The sequence below is a fragment of the Limulus polyphemus genome, unplaced genomic scaffold, assembly GCF_000517525.1.
Source record: "Limulus polyphemus unplaced genomic scaffold, Limulus_polyphemus-2.1.2 Scaffold934, whole genome shotgun sequence".
Taxonomy (NCBI): Eukaryota; Metazoa; Arthropoda; class Merostomata; order Xiphosura; family Limulidae; genus Limulus; species Limulus polyphemus.
In genome coordinates, this window is record NW_013666544.1 from 194,700 (window position 1) to 210,579 (window position 15,880).

The following is a 15,880-nucleotide window of genomic DNA, read 5'->3' on the forward strand; positions in this document are numbered from 1 at the left end:
CTCAATACAACTTTGCAATACACTTAATTTCCAAAGTCAGTTTAACTTAACACACACTATTATACACAACGCTTCACGCGCTTTACTTACGGTAACTACCGCGCTTGACTCAATTTTCCGTCTCTATCTCTGCCTGTCTGCAATTCAATCAGTTATCTCGCTTTATTTGCCTGCTTATATACAGGAATAGAGGGCGTTTAGCAAATACTGGATTATTCGTGATGTTCCCCGATCCTTCTAGATACTCATTACATGTTATCAGCGTCACATGACTTCCGCTGTCGTAACAATATAAAAGAATGATATGTCAACCACAGTTAACCTTTAAGTGTTATATGGGAATATTTCACAAGTTTTCTTTCTCTTGTATTAATTATTATTGTTTGTTCTGAATATATACAGATTTTCACATGACACCTCTCAAGTAAAGTCGTTAAATTGATCTTATTTCACTTTACCTCCTTTTTGTTATTTTCAAAGTTAGTTGTATCCTGTTACTGCTCATGAAAAACATTGCTACATGCGATCTTGTTTCAGGATGTCAAGGGCAATGTCTTTTACTAGTTGTACATACAATACATAGTAATTTCGGTCCCGTCAATGCGGAATGAGAATGACCACTCATATGGTTGTGCAGTCATGCTAGATAAATGGGAGGTTTGTCTTTAGATATAAACCTCTCGTTAATTTATTCTGGTTCGTATTCCCACCCAAGCTTGCCAAAAAAGAATGATAGCCCATCGTTGGCAAGTACACACACACACCGTGTTTTGTTTTTCGTTTAAGTTTCAATAAATATTGCGTTTACAGTGTATTAAATCTTGAGTCCATTCTGTGTTTTGTATTGAGAATTTGGAATAATCCAAAGCCGCGTTAAATAATTTAACTTTTAATAGTTGAGCTGTATCCTGGATTTAGTGTTTAGAAATGTGCCGATATTTTATTTTATTTACGCTATTTGCCAACAAGATTGATTCACACCGTTTTTGTTTTGACACAAATACGTTTTAATATATATATATATATATATGGTGATGCCTAAGGGGTTCATTTACAGAGTGAAGGTAGCTGTCATTGACCATGGTTCTGACATTGGCATTCTTGGAAAGGATGAACTGATGCTCCACAATAAGAGCATCATTTATTGGCGACCAGAAGGACCCATGAAACAGAGGATATCCTAAATGTATGTGGGAGAGGAGATCATCATACCAACATGTACACAAGTGGTGTTTCAAGGTTTACTGCAAACAATGTCTAGTGTGTAGATGTTGTGTAGAATTGTTATTGAGCCCATACATGAAATAGGTTGTTTCATATTCAGAATTCAAATTCCAGTGTTGTTCTGCAGTCATGGATGGTTAGTTATCCAGCTGCAACTTGTAATGGTCATTGGCAGGGACCACAGGATAAGTGGAAGTAATCGATGTCATGCCACTTCTGAAAGTAAACATTTGCATACCAATGCAAGTGAGACTGTTAGTTGAGAATAGTGCACACAATATAGACTCAACCCAGTTGCAACAACTCAGTGACTTCTTGACAAAGTATGCTATTGCAGTTACAGAACCAGATGACAGATAGGGTCAAAATACAACCATCACACAGACTTACCTGTAGTAATAGGGACATAACCAACACTGAAATACAGTGGATGTTAAAGGATAGAATTATACAGCCCCAGAGAGTGCTTGGTTATTCCCAGTAGTTATTGTCAGGAAGAAAGAAGGTATGCTCTGGTTCTGTATTGGTTTCAGACAGTTGAACACTGTAACTCGCATTAATATCTTTCCTCAACTGCAAATGGAAAATGTTTGGATGTACTGAAAGAGGCCTGTTGGTTCAATACCTTGGATCTGGTGGCTGGGTACTGAAAAGATGAACTCAATGATGAAAACATATCGAAGGCTACTTTCAGCATTCTAAAGGGTTTGTATGAATATTGCGTCATGCTGTTTGGCCTGTATAGCATACCAACCTCTTTCAAAAGGCCAATGAAATTTAAATTTAAAAGAAGAGATACTTGATCAATGCCAACAACGTCTTAGTTTTTGATTGCATGTTCGAGTCTGTTGCTGAGAACCTGAAAATGGTATTCCAGCAGGTTAAAAAAAAAACCAGGCTTGAAGCCCAGAAAATGTGCACTCATGTAAATGAAGGTGAAATTTCAGTCATATTGTGGGTAGAGATGGAATTTACATTGATCCTGCTAACATAGCAATGGTGCAAGACCAAATGAACCTGTGACCAAATGAAAAGTCTGCCATTTCCTTGTTTTCAAATCATATTACTGATGAGTTGTGACTAACTTCTGTAAGATGCTCACTTTTATCAGCTCTTACTAAAGCTGAAATGCATTTTAAATGGAGCGAGAAGTGTGATCAAGCATTTAAGTTCTTGAAATGTGTTTCGGTAGAAGCCCCGGTGTTGACATATCCCTGCCAGGATTGCAAATTTCTGCTGGATACCAACACCAGAAATAGTGGAATTGGAGTAGTGTCACCACAGTTGCAGGAAGCAATAGAATGAATGATTGCACAACTCTGGAATGCAAAACATAGCACAACAAAGAAAGAACTGCTGGCAGTTGTTATTGTTGTTGTGAAACACTTCTGAAACTACTTGTATGGTAGAAAATTCACTGTTTGAGAGGACCATGCATTGTCAAAATGGCTCATGACCTTTAAAACCTCCAAAGGGTTGATAGCAAAGTGGATGACAGAGTGGCCAGAGTGTGATTTAATCATATATTATTGCTTGGACACAGCACAGAAATACAGGTAGACTACCCCACTGAACGACGAGGCTTTGTCCATTCATTGAATGTAAAGACCCTCCATAGTTTAGGAGATCCCACTAATGGATTAGTATCACGATTAATGTTTTTGGAACTTTGAGAAGAACCACTGATGGACTTAGATGTAGCATAGGTGCCCCTTGCTCTATTCAACTTGTGGCACAGATTTATGTAACCTGTAAAACTTATATGAGCAGTAACAAGTGCAAGAAGATATGCAGTAGGGCAATGAAGTTCTTGTTTAACACCAGGATAGACACTGTAAACTCCAATAAGGAATTGTAGGTCCTCCTCGGCAGAGAATAGCCTTAGATATTGCTATTTCCCTCCCCAAGACTGATCAAGGTAATCAATATGTGCTGATCATTATTAATTACTTCAATAAATTGACCTAGGCATATTCATCGGTAGACACTTTAGCATAATCTGTCGCTGATGTGTTGTTAGAGCAATGAATAGCATGTTCGGCACATGGACCAGGTAATTAATTTTTGTAGCCAGTTATTTTCTGAATTGTGCACTGTGTTGAGTGCAGTGAAAGTATGCACTTCACCTTATCATTCCAAGTCCGGTAATTTGACAGTATAGACGATACACATTATATAGTGTACGTTTGATAGTTTGTTAACCAGTGAAACAGACTGAGGTGAACATTTGTCATACAGCACAACAGAACAGAGAAACTAGATGTTTATCCAACATTCTCATTTTTGGTGGGAAATGATGCTCTCTGTAGATGTAAATGTACAGCCCAACTCTTAACTCAGTGATACTACAATGTCACAAGTTTATGAAAAGTGATAAGTGTGTGCGAGTTTGTATGCGAGGTACTGGAAAAGGCTGTCACTTGGCAGAAGAGATGCTATGATCAAACAGTCAAGTAAAGGACTTTTCAGCATAGAAAATTGGTTTGGCTGTGGTATATGCTCGAAGCACAGAAGCAGTTTGGATACTGTTGGACTGATCCACATCTAGTTATGAGACACATTAGTCTGTTGAAATAAATGATCCAGCTTTCATGGGGTATGTGCAAGCATATCTACCACATGGATAAGCTAAGACCTTATATTACAGATGAACGTCTTATTCTCTAGTTTGACCAGGAATTGGAGCTCATGACAACAAGTCCGAGAAAGACGACGAGACTGTTATGGAACATTTCAATTTAGCTGATAAGGAGGAAGAAGCTGAAAGTACATATCTGTCTGTTGTGAAACTTGTGCAAGATAAGAAAGCACCTGAAGAGGTACTGGAAAACTCCAGTGGCTGGCCAGGATGCTAATGACGACTTCCTGATTGTTATGGCTGGGATTAACTGCCAGATAACAGTTAGGACAGTCAATGATTTGCACAATTCCTTATTGAAAGGAAATAGTGATCCTTACTTCAAATACATCAAATTATACTTAACTTGCATTGTAGGTACTGTTTGTGTGATATCCACTTGATTATTTCAGTGAGGACAGCTTTATGAGCTATTAGGTGGTTTTGTCCAACAGGATGTATGGAATTTGTAGCTTCTAATCAATTATAGCGACTAGGATGGTCATTTGGTTGAAAGGTTATTGACTTAAAGGAAATGATGTTCCTTGCTTTCTCAGCTATTGGGTGGTGTTTCACAATTAATGTGTGCACTACATTATGTAATTTCGCAATGGATTATCACAGCTAGGACACTTATTTGGTCGAGAAACAAACAGCTGAAAGTGTGTTGCAACTCTTGCTCTCTGAACTAGTTAGTAGTTTATTCTGACAAAATTTGTGGATGACAATTTTTTGACTACTACTCAATCACCACAAGCTAAAACAGTTGTTTGAACGATAAATCGACAGCTGAAAGGGCTGTATTTCTCTTGCTCTCTAAGCAATCATGCAAATTTCCATAGTGAAATGATAGTCCAATGTTTTGTTAAAATTAATCACTCTTATCCAAGTAATGGAGGTTGTTGCAAGCAGTAGAAAGGTTATTTATATATTCTTTTTGATAGTTTATGCTCTTATTTCTGTATGCAAAGGAGACTTGGAACGTCTGCAACATGTAAAAGGCTAAAGAATCGTTTCTTCCAAAATGTTTTGATCTATTTAAAACCCACAACAGGTCTTTAAAGGAACCCTCTTCGTCTCTGTGACTATCCACCTTTCCATCACTCTTTCTAGTTCATCAGTGAATATATACATATATAACTGTGTGTTTTCTAAATATTAATTTAAATAACATTATGCAGTTAATGTCATTTATTACTCGTGAAAGATAAATGCAAGTTAGGAAATTTTCCAGCACAAAAGTTGAAAAGTATCTGGAGTTTTAATCTTAAGTCAACTTAACAATCACTGAAAAAAATGAAATAATACAGATCATTGTTATATACTATGATTTAACAAACATTGAGACTTAGAGAGTTTGTAGATCCTTCTTATATCAAAATAGACACCTTTGAATTTTGATCCCCATTAAACAACTGGAACATAATTTTGTCCCAATTAATCATCTAGAATTGAAAATATACAGAAGTTTATATAATGAATCTTTATCCCACTTTAGATTGAACAACTTCATATTTGTCATAAATACATTTGTCATTCACAAGAGGCAAGACTAGATAGAATATTAATATTGTAGTTTCGTTAATCTTATATCTTCCAAGTATACTTGTAACGTCGTATTTCATGTTGGGGAGTAAGTTTGTTGCAGTTCCATAAACAACTTGCATGGCATCACCATGTAGAGGGACTTTAGTGTATATGGGTGTAGACTTGCTGAAACGAATTTTTTTATTGCTTATCTGCAGATTGAAGCAAATGACGAAAACCAATGGAAAGGGCCAGGAATTGGCCTTAGATAAGTTCCAAATGTCAAAAAGTTTTTAGCTTTTCAGTAAGGTAAGCCCCCACTTACACTCTTCTCTTTTGGCTGACTCTCACATATCCATTCACTTGGACCCAAATTTTTGAAAATTCTGGATCTGTCCCTGGTGCACATAGTATCTATAGGCTATCAATACAATATAGATCAATAATACCATAAGCATATCAATACATACCATAAAGATACTAGAATAATGACAATAAAGAAATACTCTTAATGTAAGCATCACAAAACATATTAAACAAGGACATCTGGCCATCCTTAGCATCGAAACAAAAAGTAAACTAATCTCATAATAAACAAATAACTTACAAGAATATAATTGCTTACAGAGTAAAATCAACACTTAATATATAAAAACAAAATTAGGTTAATACATCCTAATAAAAACACATACATAAACAGAATTAAAGAATTTCAAAGGTTTTCAGTTTATCTCAAAGTGGAATGTTTATATGATATCAGATTTATACAAGAGTAGAATTTCAATTTTTAAATTTGTATCAATACAATAAAAATCAAAACAAATTAACCAAAATAAAAGTAAAAAAAGAACACACTTTCTATTATTTATGCCATTCAAAAGAAATATTTTATACAATCTACAAGGTACAATGCTTACACCAAAAATATGAGTATGGAAGGCACTTTCATTAATAACTGGAAGAGAGCATTCTCAACTAACGCCTTCTTGCCAATGTTTCAGCTTACTTTAAGCTTAGATGGACCCTGAAAAAAACCCTCCAGCACCCAATAAATTTGTTGTTGGTTCCGTAGGCTTCCACCCTTGCATGTTTCTTCTAATGATCATTGTGTTTGTTTTTCATCTAGTGGGTTGTATGATGGGTTCTTTCAAGTGTTTGAAGCTGAGGGCTGTGGGCCTAGAGTAGTTGTTGTCTTTTGCCGAATGCCATTGAGTTGAATTGGTGCCAAAGCAGCTGGTCCTTTTCTTCCAACTTTGAGTATTGAAAATAATAAGCAGCTTTCTTTATCAGGGAAATCAAAACCAAAATGGTCAAGAAACCAAGAACTGGGTATTTTATTCAACAAATAACAAGCGAATCAATACTGGTCAAGGTGATTTGCCATTGGCCAACAATTCAGGTTACAGCATAGGACGAAGATAGGAACACTCTTGTGAAGTTACCGCACTAGCATCTTTTAATGAGACTTAGGGCAAAGTCTAAAAACATACTTCACTCACTGGTTACCTTAGTCACACAGTGATGAACTTGTCTGCCCTTGTCTACATACTCCTACCGGCCAGACTGGGCGTTGAGAGGGGAACACTTCTTAGGTCTCCCTATTGTGTCATCACATCTCCATAGCAACTTCCAAAGGTTAGGCAAAACTCCAATGACAGCAGCATTTACCAAGCAAGATCTAGGTTGGTTGCCAGAGAAGTGTGTTAGTCCTTGGGGTGCTACTGTAAAGGTAACATCTATGGTGATTCTGAAAGGCCAACAGCTTTTTAGGTACAATCTACCCTCTCTCCTTACTCTTGTAGTGGCAATAGTGTTCAGAGCTAGTTTTCAACACTCTTGCAAACTTGCATCTGCTACAAATTCAGTATAACCTCAAGGCAAGTAAAATAACACCTTGCATAATTTACTTAGACACTTCAAACTACATAACATAGCGACATGTACTGACTAAGGGTCACATTATGACGTCAGCAGAAATGATATTTAAGACTAACTTAGTAAACCTCCACATTTTATGAATAATCCAACTCTGAAAGTTTAACATTTTCTAATTCCTAGTAATGAAGAAATCGACTATACTATGTCCTTCTTTGGTTGTGTCACAATCTTATAAACAATGATTTTTGCCTTATCAATGAAAGCCACAAATCTATCCAACTCTAATGTTCTACCAATTTAATTCATTGCCTTATGACTGTGTTTTATGTATATACTCATATACAATGAGTTTGAACATAAATGAACTAATGCATATGTGATGCATATGTGAATATATGTGTTTATCAAGAATACACATGTAACAAAATCATATATTTATTAGTATCACTATAAAATAAAATGAAAAATATGGTAGCAAACAATATATAATCTTTACTGCCAAGTTGAAACCAACATATGAAAATGCACTGCCCTCTACTGTCCTGCTATGTATTAGCCAAAGGTTACAACTTTACTAGCATTATAAAGAAATAAGCTCAGGTAAATTCTAATGAAACTATAAATATTCTACTATTATTTATCTTAGTTTGGATTGTTTTTTATTCTGCTTAAGAGCACACTTGCCACCCTGTATTCCTGAAGGGTGTGTACATTTATGTCAAATACCAGTAATATGTTCTAGTTTGTGAGTACGATATCTATACACGTGTATTTATATAAAATTCTCAGGTGATTTTTATGTAAACAACTAAAACTGTTTACTGTAAAATTTCACCTGAGTCTTCAGGAAATATCCTTTCAGCTTGCAGATTTTAAAGATCTCCTAGTTACCACTATAACAAATTTGTTGTTATGTATTTATTTTGATATGAATATTGTTTAAATTAAGTTTATATTTAAAACATGTCTATCTTATAGTGTTAGATATGCATTGCGAAACTTCCGCCTATTCTTCAAAGTTATAGAAGATTCTCGAGAGTAGGAACCAACAATATATCTATGTACGTAAACGTTTAAATATAGCTCAGTATTGTTATGTAATCTGAATTTTCTAGAAGACCTTCCCACGCCTATAAATACAACAAACGCGACTCGCCTAAAATAGTGTGTATTAGTAGTTTGCTATAATAAGTGTGCTATAACTGTGATTTTTGTAACGCTTATCAATTGTAAAACTTAAGATATTTGACCAGGATTATTTATAAATTTCGAACGTTACAAATCGTTTAACTTCAGTGGATTCTCATCGTACATTAATATTTTTACGAAAGCATTACTAGCTTCAACCAACCAACAATTCAATGTGTGTGGCAAAGAATAAAGCTAGCTAGCTTCCCGGCGAATCGTATCTACATCGACTTGAAATTAACTCGCTCATCGTAAACCCTCGATAAGATATCAAGGGAGTTCCAAAGTAGAAAGAAGATTTTATATTGTTTGTAAGTTTGTGAAACTTTTGTTTAGAAATTTTTGTTTGTAATAATTATTTATAATAATTGTTACTATAAATTGTACTGTTGTGTGTATATGAAAACGTATTTGTGTTGAAAACGAAAATGGTGGGTATCATTCTTGTTGGCAAATATCATAAACTGACTATATATCGGCATTTATTTAAATACTAAATCCAAAGTACAATTTAATTACTAAATTTAAATTATCAGCTAACTCGGCTTTGTACTATTCGAAATTCTAATATGTAACACCACCATCAGTGAACCCAGCTGTTGATGCCCTCGGTGTTTTATCTAATATTCTAAGTCATCTTAACTATTATATTAGAGAGGTGCTTTCATAAGGAATACTTCCATGAAATTCCATTCAATAGCTTAGAAAATAAGGAACACAAATGTAATTATGTTTTAAAATCTTACAGTTATCCAGTTGTTTAAATTATACTGCCATTCAACTACTTGTTCAGTCAGTCTCAACCTGGCTCAGATGGTATTTGAAGTAAGTGGCAGAGTAATCCAGGGCCTTCATGGTACTCGATTCAAACCTTTATGGATGCCTACACTTTTTTTTCACTATAACAAGATCACGGTAGGAAAAAATGAGGGCCCTAAATTTCCAGTTCCTGGACAGTGGAAACAGCTTACTTGCTAAAGGCTACATTTGCAAACATATTGGGCTACATAATCATCTTGCTGACCACCGTATACAAATATCCAAAGTATTAACTAGAACAATTGTGACTGGTGCCTACTTTAGAGGATGTCCTTCTAAGACTAAGTTTTACATATTTATGACGATATTATGTTTCCACGTGAAGAACAGTAATCAAGATATTGAAATGTTTGTATATATTTTAAATCTACTAGTTGTAGAAAGGTAAATTAATGGTAAGAATTTACCACACCAAAACAGTAGGTCATAAGCGATTCCCCTGGTGAGACCATCTCATAATTTGGTACCATTGTTAGAGAGCATGTTCCATGAAATAGTCTAGTGGAAAGTTTGTGATGAAAACAAGCTACTGGTCTATATGTTTTAAGTGGACCACAAAGAGCAAAAAACTTGTTGTTAGCTTGAGAATTTGCTTTGGTCATGGGGATAACTTAGTGCAGGAAACACTTGATTTGGGTATCTGTTCCAAGTATTCTATACCAATGTAGCCCCTTTCCAGTCCGCAAAATACAGACAAGATTGTCATCTCTTTTGACATGAGGTTCTACAAGCCTGGAAAGCAGCTCCAGGTGCATTACAAAGACATGAATCACATATTACTCCACAAAAGTCGATGTTTGCAGGTGATGAGGCAATGCTAGACTGCCAAGCAAAGAGTAGTTTGATGGTCATCTTTGAGAAACTGTCCAAAGAGAAAAACACAGTGACTAACACAAATGAGCACGCAGAAGGAAAAGGCAGAAAATGGAAGGACAGAGAATACATGGCAGATTCTGGTAGTGGCAAGCCTGCTGAAGTGAATATGGCACTTGTGGATGCAATGAAAGAAGCCCAGTGTTAGGAAAAGCCAGACTGCATAAACTTCACCAACTGTATACTGGAGAGATACAGCAACGTGGATGAAGTTTGTCTCATATTTGACTGTGCCTATTTCATTAGAAATGGCAACTCATGATAGGAAACAAGAAAGTCAGCCAGTAATATCCTATCACATAATGAATGCAACAAACATAGCAAAGGTACCCACTAATTGTTTCTTGTCATATGTCAAGAAGAAGATGGAAGTTACCTGCTACCTGGCTGAGAAGATGCTGGAGAAGGCATATGCAAATGAGAAGCACATGGAGGTGGCATGGGGGTCTCAGTGCAGAGAAACTCACAGGGATAGTGCCATCTTCAAAGTGATAAAGAAGAACTCAATACAAAAGTGTTTCTGCTGATATAATCACCTGTGGGATTTCCAGTATCAGAATTTACTCACCAGATACTGATGTCCTTGTGCTATTTGACGATATCCAGGATTACTCAATTATACCAACTTTGTAACAAGAACTGGTCAGATGCACCACATCATCCCACCAAGATCCAACTATGAAGCACTTGGACCTAGCAAAGCTATTGTCTCGTCAGGATTCCATGTCATCAGTGGTGCCGACAATACGGCAGTTTTGACAGAAAGGGAAACATTTACTTTCCCGAAGAGTTTCCAAGATGCCAGATATTACAGCATAACTGCAAAGACACAACATCAGTACAACTGATTACACCATTGCTGCTATTGAGCAGTTCATCTGTAAGATATACCTACCTCAAACTCAGATTTCAAAGGTAGGGCAGTTGAGGTGATGATTGTTCACAAAGAAGCAGGTACAGTCAGAAGGATTCCCAACTATAAAAGATGCACCACATTAAGCAATTCTACGAGCTCACTACCATGCCATTTTTTAAAACAATGATAACACGGCACAACCCAGAGATCACCTCCCCACAAGAATATGGCTGGAAAATACAGGGAGAAAAGTAAGTTCTGGTTAGGATCATGCAACTTCCAGCACCAAGACAAGATGTCAAACAGCAAGATGCACCTGTCAGACAGCAGAGTTCCGCTACACTGACATCTGTGGCTGTTCCGACAGAGGAGATGCATGTGACAACGTGGAACAAGCAAACCCAGTACACGAGGAGAAGGAGGGAGGAGATGATGACATGTTGCTGTGAACTATTTGGTGTACTTGCAAATGTCAACATTGCTTATATGGTAGTAGTACACTCTTAAATATTAAGTCCACAGTAAATCTACGTTTCTCTATAACACTGAAACATCTATCAACAAAAACTTGGGTGTAGATCATTCGATATTTGTTAGAATCCAAAGCAATCACTACCCAATGTTTATGAGATGAGTAATAGCAGTACCTTGAATAATTTATTGCCAGACTGTTTCATTTCCTCAGCTTAGATTAACACATTTGATAAGTCCTAAAAACTTGATCATCGTTTTACATGAACGTGGCAATTTTGTTTTCATAAACTTATGGCATGAAAGCGTTAGCAAATGACTGTAGTCACTTTGATAGCTGCATTTTAATTTTGAATATATATTAACATATTTAGGGAATAAATGGCTCACTTTATAAATTTACAAATGTGTTTATCTCTTTGACCAAAATGGCTTTAGACTAATATTTTGAATTTATTTTTCAATAATTCACAGCCGACATTAGAGCAAATTCACAGACTGTTGACAAGTTTTCATTGTTATATACGGTCCCTTTAAGATTGGTTTGATTTAATATATAAGCTAGCCATCCATAAGTTAGCAGTTATAGACTAAAGAGAAGGCATCTACTCAACACAACCCACCGCCATCTCTTGGGCTACTCTTTTACCAACGAATAGTGGGATTAACCGTCATATTATAACGCCTTGATGAACAGACCATGCTAAGACCCCTTTAAGACACCCAAATGGGTGGCTTGCTTTCATCACAAAGTTCGCATGAAACTTTACATGTTCTCAGACTACCAACATGAGACTAAAGCTGTTCACCGCACAGAAAGGAATTAAGGATTTTAGTGTTTTAATGGAATGGTTTGTTTGCCCTTTCTCAGATATTCGCAAAAAAGCTGAACAAAACCTAGCCATCCATAATTTCGTACCGACAGACTAGAGAGAAGGGAGCTAGTCAGCAGCACCCTCAGTTATCTAATGGGCTAATCTAACCGAATAGTGGGATTTAAAAGGGAAGGGAACTGGTCAACAGCACTCTCAGTCATCTATTGAGCTAGTCTAATCGAACAATGGGATTTAAGAGGGAAGGGAACTGGTCAACAGCACTCAACAGTTTTGGAGTAACGGATGCGAACCACAAGGCCACGCCTAGTCCATTGATGGCATGGAGTAAAAAAAAATCATTTTATGAGTTTATTTGTTTACAACACAAAGTTACACAATGGGCTACCTTAGCTGCAGCTACTACTGGGATCGAATCCCGAATTTCTGCCATCAAGCTTACTTTGAAAAATCGAGGTACATTTTCAAACGAATGAAATGTGATGTCTTTCAAACTAATTTATCCATATGATAGCGATGAAGACATCATGACCCCCAGTGGCTCAGTGGTAAACCTGAAGATTTAAAACGTTAAAAACCGGGTTTCGATACATGTTCACCATGCAGCTTTGTACTTAACAACAAAAAATATCATAACAAATGAATCTGAAGTAGTCAACATTGTGTTAAACTAGATGTACCAAAACATGAACGACATATACTACGTAAGATCACTTTCCACACATTTTCCCATTATCAATGCCACAGATCAAACTGAATGAGTAACTAAGCAACAGAGTTAAAAAGCGATACATGAATTCGCGATTTTATCAATGACAGCCCCACGAACGTGCATTCTTCTACAGGTGGTCTACCTTCCAACTTTGTATCAATATAAGTGGAAAACATCTATCACTATTTAATAGTACAAGGTTAGTGTTAGGGAAAATGTCATATTAATGCTCACACTTCCAACAAGACCAAACATAACAGTTACAATGTAATCGCAATGCGGCATGGGATATTCTTACGGCTAGAATATTAAAGAATTTATATAAAGCAATCTCGATGGGGAAACAGAGAATTAAAACAGAAGTAAACAAAACCGAAGCTAAATTTTAAATGAAATGCAGAATAAAACTACACACAATTAAAAGTTTCATCAGCGATAACCTAATTCATCCCATGCGCTAAAAAGTTTCATCAGCGATAACCTAATTCATCCCATGCGCTAAAAAGTTTCATCAGCGATAACCTAATTCATCCCATGCGCTAAATTTGCGCTACAACCAGCCGATAGAAAGTTTTAAGGTTTTTTTTGTTTTGTTTGTAATTAAGCACAAAGCTACACAATGGGCTATCTGTGCTCTGCCCACCACGGGTATCGAAACCCGGATTCTAGCGTTGTAAGTCCGCAGACATACCGCTGTGCCACTGGGGGTGGGCAAGTTTTAAGGAATTAACATATAACTAAATAACAAAACGGAACTTGGAGAAACAGTTCAAGGTCCTAGAATGATTATGTCATTATGTTGATCAACAAATTTGACGCTAACACTGGTTCGGTGCTTATATACTCAATTTATGTCGCTATATGTGTTGAACCTTCTCCATCAGTGTTGTTTTACCATGAATTTTGCCTTTGCATACCCCATTTTATCATTAGTAACAAATTTTACCCCACTTAATTGTCCTTTTAACTGTACCAAGCATGCCCTGCTTAGTTTTTATATAGTATTTTCAATTTTACCTCTATTTATCTCTATTTTTAGTTTCCACAATTTTGAAAATTGCTTCGTCTGATAGGCTTCAACAGAACACGACAGTTCATTTTATGTACAAATAATATTTACGTTTACCGGTTATAAAGTATTTAAAATATCCCATGACAAGCACATATTTCTTGATCCTAATGTAGCTATAACGTCATACTAGCTTTACATTCTTGAGTTGCGTGTTTTTTTGTTACCTTTGTTCATACCAGGATGGAGTTCTTGCCACAAGTAAGAAGCATATGCATTTGTTACGAAAAAGGAATAGCAGAAAGACTCATCTGCTCGCCCTAAAAAAAAATCACTAGATCAAAATTAATTTCTAATAAAATAGGTTAAAATTTGTATAAGGTATTGTATCATTCATCCGTTTCCATCATATACTTTTGTGATTGGTAATACACGTTTTTTTTTGTTATTGTAAGACATAGTAATATAACAAACATTATACATTTTATTATAATACCCGCATATAATGCGCATCTATTTTCCAAAATTTTTGGGCTTAAATATGAAGTGCGCACTATACGAGAGAACAGTATTCTTCCAGTATCTTTCAGGTGAAAATTTCAGTTCGAATCTTGCCTCAACACATCTGATATTCGGACAAAATCATCATTTGTCACTGTCAAATCACCAGAAGTAACAAAAAAGGACCACAAAGATGAGGAATAAACAAAAGTCTGAACTGACATTTATCCATTAGGCTTCATGTCATACATGTATAACAGGTTCATCGAGTAAACCGTAAGAACTGCAAGGTTTATATGCTGGTATTTTTTAATAATGATCATTCAAAATATGATCAGACATAACGTTTTCGATTTTTTGGATTTGTTTGTTTGTTTAGAATTAAGCACAAAGCTACAAAATGGGCTATCTGTACTCTGCCCACCACGGCTATCGAAACCCGGTTTCTAGCGTTGTAAGTCCGCAGACATACCGCTGTGTCAATGGGGGCGATTTTTGGAGCTTTTCTTGCTGGTCGTAAGATTATTTTACTATCCTATGCTACAATACATTCACAGTAACATTCAATCTTAGTTACTCACTTATGCCTTATGTACAGAGCATTGTCTACAAACGCGCATACACAAATTACAGGTGATCATAAGTTCAGCATTTGTTTCTTTATTAAGAAATACGGCTAAGTAGTTGGCAATGGTATTCACTCACACACGTACAATTACTAACAAACACAACAACACTTCACTAGCTACACAAAAGGCCATCAGCTGTTAGAATTGCCCAACATATTGTTGTTGGTTTTTCCCCTAGTATGCGACACCAAAAATATACTACACACTATACGCGGATATTTGAGGAATTTATTTTAGTACGTATATCAGTTTGCGCTGGTCTTTCAATTGGCTTCTCTTATGACTGGGCCCAGCATGGCCAGGTGGTTAGGGCGCTCGATCCGCATTCTGAAGGTCGCGGGTTCGAATCCTCGTCACACCAAACATGCTCGCCGTTTTAGCCGTGGGGGTTATAATTTGACGGTCAATCCCACTATTCGTTGGTAAAAGAGTGGCCCAAGAGCTGGCGGTGGGTGGTGATAACTAGCTGCCTTCCCTCTAGTCTTACACTGCTAAATTAGGGATGGCTAGCGCAGATAACCCTCGTGTAGCTTTGCGCAAAATTCAAAACAAAAATGGAATGTAAATATACTTTACTAACCATTTTGTACAACAGAATATTAAAAACTTATTAAAGTTTTTAAAAAAGGTTTGACGTAAGGTCGTAGAATAACATTATAAGTTTATTTATCGATAGTATTGAGTACAGTAAAGTTTAGTCCTAACTAAATTAAAGTAAAACAAAAAACGTACACAAGTTACAG